At 34.5% G+C, this 9,829-nt stretch overlaps 1 long non-coding RNA gene across 1 annotated transcript; it reads right to left on the reverse strand.

Moving 5' to 3' along the window:
• Window positions 1-6,170: 6,170 nt before the first annotated feature.
• On the reverse strand, window positions 6,171-9,350 carry LOC108969571. Its single transcript, XR_001993405.1, has 2 exons — window positions 8,773-9,350; window positions 6,171-6,306 (listed from the first exon to the last, which is right to left on the reverse strand). It is a non-coding gene; the product is annotated as an uncharacterized LOC108969571 (long non-coding RNA).
• Between the last annotated feature and the right edge of the window lie 479 nt (window positions 9,351-9,829).

Here is a 9,829-nt window from a genome sequence, read left to right on the forward strand (position 1 = left end):
GCCAAGTCTTATCCAGGAATTTCGAATCTTTTCCGATTAAGTCGACTCAGCTGTCTTGAAAACACTACATAATTTAGAAAATATTGTAACAATTTGGAATCTTAGATCGATTACCTGTCTGATAGTCGACTAGTTACTATATGACGGTTGATCCAAGTAGAGGAACTTTTTTCCATTGCCTTTATTGACAGACCTAGCGTGAGTCGTGTCAAACTGTCATGTTATTTTTATTCCGTATTCTTCGGTATTTCATAATGGCAAGATAATGTTTGCAAATCGTTCATCTTTAATATGGAAATTCACGTTCTTTAAAGAATGTGTTTCGTACGCTTCTCTCAACTTTGAATAATATTCGACCGCCATAGCTGAGAGTCTACACGAAGACCGCAGAGAATCGATTCGGCGCGGTTCGTATCATCTCGGACTGATGTATAGAAAGTCTTAATCCTTTTTAGGTCGATATCTTAAATTGGAAGCGTACAAAATACAGCTTGTGCAAGTACTGAAATCGTATATCTTCCCAAGCGACATCGCTTCGCTCTTCAAACATTCCACGAAGATCAGAGGTTTCGAGCCAAATTTCGTTCAGCGATGAGACTCATTTCTGGTTCAATGGGTATGTGAAAAAGCAAACTGGCCGCGTTTGGGACGAACAATAACTTAAAGATATTCAAGATTTGCCCTTTTAACCGCAAAGAACAATGGTTTGGTATGGTTTGTGGACCATATTTTTTCACAAATGATGCCGGTAGGAACGTAACCGTCAGTGGCGCCATGATAATCGACTATTTAATGCTCACACATTTTTCTACTAAATATTTTAAACAAATTTTAAGTTCTTAAATTAGAAATTGTTCATCGTGTTAAAAGGCGATTAAATTTCAGTAGATTTCAGCAAAGAGATGAGTGACCTCTCAAGGGTGCTCTCAATTTTTACTATGGATATGGATGAATTCTCGCATCAATTTTCATATACATATGTATGTAAAAATTTAGTTATTAGTAAGTACATATTAACCTTTTATATAATCTGCACACATATAGGTATATACATGGTAAAAACTACAATAAAAGAAAGTATAAGTAAGAATTGAAGCGTGAAAGTGCGAAATTCATGTCGAAGACGTGACTTGAATCTTAAAGTAAATATAACAGAGAAAACGCGTTAACTTCGCCTGCACCGAAGCCATAATACCTTCTACGGGAGCATTTTGTATATATAACAAGTCAATTGAAAAGTCCCCAGCCTGATACAAGTCCACTTGATGTTTAGTTAGCCCTAACCTTCAAAAGGCACGTGCATAATTTGACAGCGGTCGGAAATTAGAAAAAATATGGTTGAAGCAAAAACTTGAATTGATGGAGAGATTTGGGACACTGCCTCAGGAGAATCAACCATAAAGGCTGGGTATACTAAGTTTAGACGTGATGAAATGAGGATCAAAGACGGTGAAGGTGAAGGTGGACGCCCAATAGAGGCTCTTACAGAAGAAAACATCAAAAAAGTCCACAAAATAATTTTGGATTACCATAAAGAGAAGTTATTGGAGATAGCAAGCATTCTAAAGGTATCAACTCTACGTTTACATTATGAAAGTCTAATTGAGAATAATTCTTGAAAAACTTAACAGTCGGCTGGCAAGGTTATGGCGTCTGTATTTTATAATGCGCATATTTAATTGACTACCTTTAAAAAGAAAACACCATCACCGTTTAAAAGGTGAAATCGCCGAAAAACAGCCGCATTTCAAGATAGAGAAAGCGCAGCTTCGCCAAGTCAATGCACCATGTCACAAGTCAGTGACAGATCTGACCAGCAGCGACCACTTCTTGTTCTCAGATCTCAAAAGACTGCTCGCTGGGAAGAAATTTTTGTCGAATAAAAAGTGATCGCCGAAGCTGAGGACTATATTGGCTCAAGGTAAAAATCGTGCTAGAAAAATGGTATCGAAAAGTTAAGGAGCCACTATAATCCTAGTTTTCAAAAGCTGAGTTACTAATAACTGTATATACACAGATGGACATGACTAAATGGACTTGGCTAGTCACACTAAAGATTTGTATTTGCATATATACTACTATATAGCATCTTCAAGGTTTCCTTCAGGGTGGCAAACTTGACACATGTATAATTCGTTCAGGGTATCAAAAAAAAATCCACAAACTATGTAAAGGTACACATATCCATTAATATTTATGACAGAATCATCACTTTCACTCATAAGCGGACAATGTCATAAAAACTCATTGATTAAAATCAAACATTGGGCACCTAACTACTTATATGTTATATATAACTGCACATTTACACGTCTACAGTACACGTTCACTTACAAATATGTATGTACATGACTATATGGTACATTGAAGAAGCAGCAGTATCCGTTACTTTGTTACTTTGTGACACATAGTAAATCTGTATGTTAAACCGATTTATGACACACGCAAGCTCTTCGCAATATATTTTAATCAAAAACATGTGAGTGGATATTTGGTATTTATATCATTTTTGTAGCAATCGAGTATTACACATGCCTTGGTTTATGTACTAACTGGGGAAGTAAGAAGAGAGGAAGGTCAACTTTTTATACTTTGTTGCTCAGCGAAGGGCATTTAAAACGCCTATAAATATGCTACATATAATGCGGAGCATGGTTTTGGCCATAATAACGGTAATAACGCGTGTAAGACGATGTTCCATAGAGGACATTGTATTCTCATTTGTGGCTTTTATTAAACTCCTGTCATAAATTAATCTTTATGAAATAATAAATATCAACATTAATGATCGCTGTCAATCAGTGCTTTTGAAGCGCAGTGTGAGTGAGAAAATATAAATAAGACAATACCAATAATATGTGGTCAGCTAAAATGCAAAATAACGTAACTTCACTTTTCATAAGTTTACAGGCTTACTAGCGATTTATTTTATATGTGGACTTTAAAAAACGTAAACATTTAGTTATTTTTTTAACATCCTTCAAAGAGAAATTTCCAATATTTGACTAGTAGTATTTTTATACTTTCGCAACAAAGTTGCTAAAGAGAGTATTATAGTTTTGTTCACATAACGGTTGTTTGTAAGTCCTAAAACTAAAAGAGTTAGATATAGGGTTATATATACCAAAGTGATCAGGGTGMCGAGTAGAGTTGAAATCCGGATGTCTGTCTGTCCGTCCGTCTTTCCGTCCGTCCCTGCAAGCTGTAACTTGTGTAAAAATTGAKATATCATGATGAAACTTGGTACCCGTATTTCTTAGCTTCATAAGAAGGTTAAGCTCGAAGATGGGCAAAATCGGCCCACTGCCACGCCCACAAAATGGCGGAACCGAAAACCTATAAAGTGTCATAACTAAGCCATATATAAAGATATTAAAATGAAATTTGGCACAAAGGATCGCATTAGGGAGGGGCATATTTGGACGTAGTTTTTTGGAAAAGTGGGCGTGGCCCCGCCCCTACTAACTTTTTTTTACATATCTCGAAAACTACTATAGCTATGTAGACCAAACTCTATAGAGTCGTTTCCTTCGGGCACTTCCATATACAGTTCAAAAACGGAAGAAATCGGATAATAACCACGCCCACCTCCCATACAAAGGTTATGTTGAAAATCACTAAAAGTGCGTTAACCGATTAATGCGAGGCTTATTGGAGAATTTCTCTTGGCTTTTCGGAAGAAAACGCAAACAATTTCAAATTTGTTTCAAATTAAGGTATAGAAACAGTTGCTAACTAATATAAGTATTATTGTACAGCAATTAATTGCCAAATGAGGCAATCAAATAAAAGCAATTAAGTTAATTTCATACCTCAAATATTTGTATATAAACTCATAATCACACACACAACAACACAGGTACTTTAACAAACAAGAGGCTTTAATCGAAAATGGGAGATTTAAAACTTCAGCGACAACTATTAAAAATTGTTACAGCCGTCAAATGGCAAACTCAAGCCTGAGGCATAAAATACACTGTCAGACAAGAGGCAAATGAACAGCAGACGGACAAACAAAAACCTTATAATTCATGCAAACAGACGAAAATAGCTTTGATATCAAATATATTACGACATATGTTCGTGTGTAGTCGCATATTACCCAAGATATGTGCACCCCACTTGCAAATCGACATGACCAACAATACAGGACACAATAGGATTAAATGCTAAACAATAGGAAAATTTATGCTAAGCAAAGTTTCAGCAGCAAATAGGCAAAAATGCAGACTTGGACACCTACCTGCCATTCCCACTCGGCCGAATTAATGGAGAAACGACAAATTTTCAAACCCTACTGTGCCGCCGAATGCTTTAGTAAGACGGCCGAGTTTGGAAATGCTGCTCACCTGCTCCCAAATTTCCAGTTGTGTGTTTGTTTGTGTTTTTGCTATGAATAGATTCCATTTTGCATGGGGCCAAACTTTTTAAAGGATATTCAAAATGGTGAAATGCATAAACTAACTGTACTATGCAAAAAGTTGCTGAGCATGTGGGTGTTGCTGTGCATTTGTGTTCTCTGGTTTATTTGTCCACCTGCTTGTCAAGGTTTGTAAGCAGTTTTAGATTACAAATATAGTCTGCCAAAAGACAGAGGCCTTTGCAGAGCAAGTAATGGGCTTTGCATTTCTCTTCAATGAAAATTAAATTATGCAAATAATTAAATTTTCACAAAGGAACAACTAAAACTTGAAAATCATTGACCAAATTCGGTATATTCCAAATATGCATGTATGCAGGCAGGTATATTTTATACACCGTTATTTAAAACAATTATGTAAATTATGAAAAATTAGTTCGAAGCACTCTCAACGAGAGAGACACACGAACCATTTAGTTGAAAACCCAAACTAGGGATTTCGTAACTCACTATAAAAATTCAAATTTTCAAAAGAAAGATTTTGATTGCCACAAGGGTCAATTTATACTGTAACTAAGATAAGAAAGACTTACGCCTGAACAACGTTTACAAATCTTATTGTTAACACAACTGCCTACTGAGAGCACAATTCTAAACACCATTACCCATCTGGAGACCCTCATGCATTATTGGATAATATTCAACCGAATAGACCACGTCCAGCATGCAGTGAGGAAGATACAGCAGTCGTAACTGAGAGTGTCCACGAAGATCGAGGAGAGACGATTCGGTGCTGTTCGCGGCAACTCTGACTGACGTATTGTACGACTTGAAGCATTTTCCGTCGAGATCTTAAATTGAAGACGTACAAGAACTGAATTCGCTTGACTTTCCAAAGCGATATCTCTTCGCTCTATGGGCTCTGAACTTCCAGGAAAATCCGACGTTTTTGTTCAGCCCATTTCTCGCTCAATGGGTATGTGAACAAGAAAAACTGACGCATTTGGTAGGAAAAGCAACCTGAAAAGATTGTATAGCTTTCATTTCATACAGAAAAAAAAAACGGTTTGGTGTAGTTTCTGAGCCGGTGAAATCAGCATTCCATATTTCTTTAAAAATGAGGTCAATGAGAAGGTAATCATCAATGGTGCCCGTTATCGCGCAATTATAACACCGAACATTTGATGCCTGAAGCTCGTGATTTCGATGACATTTAGTTTCAACAGAACGGTGCCACTTCCCGGATATCGCGTTAATCAATGGATTTATTGAGAGTATATTTCGGTGAGCAGATAATTTAAAGGTCTGGGCCAGTCGATTGCCCACCAATGCGGAAAATATCACTTCGATTCAGACCTTGAAGCAAAACATCACACGTGTCATTCGCCAGTTACCACTCAAAATGCTCGAAGGAGTCATTGAAAATTGTAATTAACGGATACTATGACATAGACGCGACCAACATTTGAAAGGGTTAATCCCCCAACAGTAAATGCCAAATAACGTTCTTCCGAATGATAATAAATATTCTCCATTAACTTTGAAGTGTTTCTGTGTTTTCTTAAGTAGAAAACATCGAAATGAATCTCTTTTTATTTCAAATAAACCAAATAAGAATTTCAGTTTCGCTGCAATTTCAATAACTATACTACGCATGGAATCTTATTGGTTCAGTTGATTGTTGAAAGGAATATGTACATTTGAATATGAAACAAATTTTTAAAATCATCACTATTATCACAGTTTTTTAATTAAATAATTGAACAAAAAATGCTTCAATTTAAAAAATTATTATTACTCACGTTTGCAAAAGTTTGAGGACGCGGTGGCGGCAACTGCGTCGGTGGTCGCATTCCCAATTGTTGTGGAGGAGGTGCTGGACTATAGCGTGGTTGATGCATTTCGTTCACTGGAGGTTATTCGCTGAGTTGATAAACTTTTTAGTTCTAAAAATAAAGTAAATAAAAATTATGAAATTATTAAAACTAATAAGTAGAATTTCAATATATTGGAACTTAAGCAATTATAGAGCAATCGAAAAGATGGAGAGTAATATCATGACAAAGTTTTAAATAAAGTCAAACAAATATATCCAGATGGGAATGTATTCTATCGATGATTCAATTTTTTTTTTTTTTCATTTATTTGGAGTATTAGAAAGGACTATGACCCAAGCAAAAATAAAAAGTTTCAGTTAAAGAGATGGAAACCTTATAGTAAAACGTTCACTTTTTAATACGAAATTAAGTAAAGTAAAAACATTTTTTAATGTGATCTGCATTGCTGCCTAGACATCAATTAGCAGTAAGAGATATAAAAGACAAGTATTATGCTCCAATATCTCTTCATTAATCACAACTGCTGGTACAGTCATGGAGCTTGATGCGCTAAGAGGTCAGATTATCCAATATCGTATAACCAATCAAGGTAGCTTCAATTTGCTGTTCGAAAATATATTCTTTCTATCAAAAAAGGTGTTGAAACATTCTTTTGGAATGATAATTTAGTGCGAATTTTGCATCTGTGCCATCTTTGGGTTATTTTTATACTGAAATCGCTACTGATAACTATTTGTATGTCAACTTTGACATAAGTATAATAAAAAAGTTTGTTGCCGAAAAACAACAATATAATCAAGCGCGATGTCTGTTTTCAGCAGCATGAATCACACAGTCTTTGTCGCGAGCTTAGCGAGAAATATTGTAATTCTGTATCAGCGATATGAAAACATTGTAAAGTTCTGATTAATGCACACGATCTCTTGAGAATGGCAACCAGTCACAAAAAACTACGAGATTGATACAACCTTTTTCTATGTTTATGTGATCTCCATATTTTTACTATGGAAAAAGAAATTGAACAATGATTTTGCTTGAAATTTTGTTTTGCCTATAAAATCACGACTAAATCGTGAAAAATGTTTCAGAAGTAATTTGGTGTGTACTTTATGACAAAAACAAATCCAGCACCAACTTAGCAGGTTAATGGGCAACATAGAATGCCCCAAGCTAAGGAAAGAGAAAGCTCCTAATGTCGACGACAAACAGCATCCTATTATACGGAGCAGAAATGTGGACAGACGGAAGGATAACCCGCGTAAGGTAGTGGCCAGAGTGCACCGCATTGCAGCCCGAGGTTGTTGCAATGTCAGGCACTTGCAATATTAGTTATAAGCGGTAGACCTTCTAGCATATGAAAAGAAAAAGCTGTGGGAGCTAAAGAAACTATTCGATAATAACAAAAGCGCCATAGAACAAATAAAGAAAGATACAATAACAACATGGTAACAAAGAAAAGAAAATAATAGTCGCGGCAGATGGACGGCCAGACTAATAAAAGATCTAGACTTACGGATAAGCCGTAAATTTGGAGAAGTAAATTTTTACACATCCCAGCTGTTATCCAGTGATAGATATTCAAAAATTACCTCCACAGAACAGGAAAAGTCGAAGAGCCGTCATGCCTACACAACGACTGGACAGAAGAGGACGCTGAACACACATTCTTGGAATACGTGCGCTGGCAACGAGATAGCACCGCCGTAGAAGACCTGATTGGTCCAATACAGGCAGACAATTTAATCAGGGTCATGTTGGAGAGTGAAGCAAACGGGGGGATTATCCAGAAGTTTAAATTAGAAAAATGCAACAGGGTGGGTGACGGTTCCTTAGAGGGGGTTTTTAGGGAGGTCAAAATATTCAGTTAAGACCGTGAAACTTAAAAAGCTAAAGAAACAGTGTTTGAAAATCATCATGCATACGGTCTCAACATATCATTATCTATACAATATTTGGTTAATATTTTGGGTATGAAACGTATCAATGATAAACTCGTAAAAAACTACCTGAATCGTTTGCAAGAATAACGTTAAGTAGATGTTGCCGAGGATCCTACGGATCATTGCTGATGACGGGACATGGGTTTTTGAATATAAAGTCGAAACTGTCGAACAAAGTAGCAAATAACGCTCTGATCGTTGGCAACTTTTTGGTTTAGAAAGGTTTTTTTAAACTGTAATATGTGAAGAGATAAGGTTAGTCTAGCAGACAAATAGACCAGTTTGGACCTTTGCGATACCAGATGAAGTCCAGTTTTTAGGTCCATGAAGAGTAATCATACCTTAAGATGCCTGAGCTTGACGCGAATCTCAACAGACTCTGTGGCTTCACTGTCGATAGCACTTCCAGTATATCTGAACTGTGGGGAACCCCTGATATTTACAGCGTAGTCTTGCCAATAAGTAAAAAAGTAATTATTTTTGTTAGTCCGGGTTAGTTTTGATCAGTTCAATTATTCTTATTTATTTAGATAATTTATAGATATATAATATTTCTATATATAGATATATATAAATAACATTCGCAATAAATTAAAATACATATGAATATATTTTCATTTATATATTGACTTACCAAATTTGTAACGCGTGGATGTTATTGAGGGTGGCACTCACACCCCTTGAAATTTCACTTTGATATTAAAACTAAAATTATCGGAGACTGTATTAAGTCAAAGGTCGTGATTTCTTTCGTCAAACAATTTGTATTAATTAAAAATATTTTCCACTGCACATATTACAATTGACAATTTTGTGTTATTATTTTATGTTGTTGGCTTTAACTCTTTATGCACTCACTTTCGTTTGCTTTTTTTTTTTTTTTTTTTTTTTTTTTTTTTTTTTTTTTTTTTTTTTTTTTTTTTTTTTTTTTTTTTTTTTTGTTTTGTTTATGCACTGTAGTTTATGTTTTAAGTATAATTGTTGGAAGTCGCTTCTTTCTTTAGCAAATAATTTTTTAAAAGATTTACGCTGTCTTGTATTCGTTTTTCTGGAATTATTGTATAGGAATATTCGTATGTTTTTTATATTGGTGGAATAACCGTGTTTTTCTTTTGTTGCCTAATAAGCACTTCACTGTTGCATTATTTTAGTTTGTATATTTTTGATACAAAATATTATTTCAACACAGTTATTATGTTTTAGAAAATTCAATTCTCTTGCCATTTATTTTTGTTAGTTATAAATTTTGTTAACACAATTATTTATTTTTTAAATTTTTATTATTCACTTCACTTTATTAGTCACCGAAATGGTTTGTGTTTACATTTATTAATTTTTCGGAAAAATATCACTTAATTTTTTTTTAATTTTTATGCTGTTTTGGAGAAAGCTCACTCATTTTTTTCGCTTTAATTTATTTATTTTTGGAAAAACTTTGCTCTAATCGCTTTTTTTTCACTTTTTATTGTATTAAATCAACTGTTTTGGAGAAAGGTCACATAAATTTTTTTAATGTAAATTTTTATTTGGATTAATTAATTTATTTTGTGAAGAAAAAAATTTTTTTAATTTGTTTACTTTTTATTGTTTGTTTACTTTTTATTGTTTTTTATCAATCTCAAACTTTCTTAATATTTTGTTTTTTATCTTTTATTCGTTTTAAGCTTTTATTCCAACTCACATTTTCACTG

The sequence above is a fragment of the Bactrocera latifrons genome, unplaced genomic scaffold (assembly GCF_001853355.1).
Source record: "Bactrocera latifrons isolate USDA-ARS-PBARC rearing strain unplaced genomic scaffold, ASM185335v1 scaffold_258, whole genome shotgun sequence".
In the NCBI taxonomy this organism is placed as follows: domain Eukaryota; kingdom Metazoa; phylum Arthropoda; class Insecta; order Diptera; family Tephritidae; genus Bactrocera; species Bactrocera latifrons.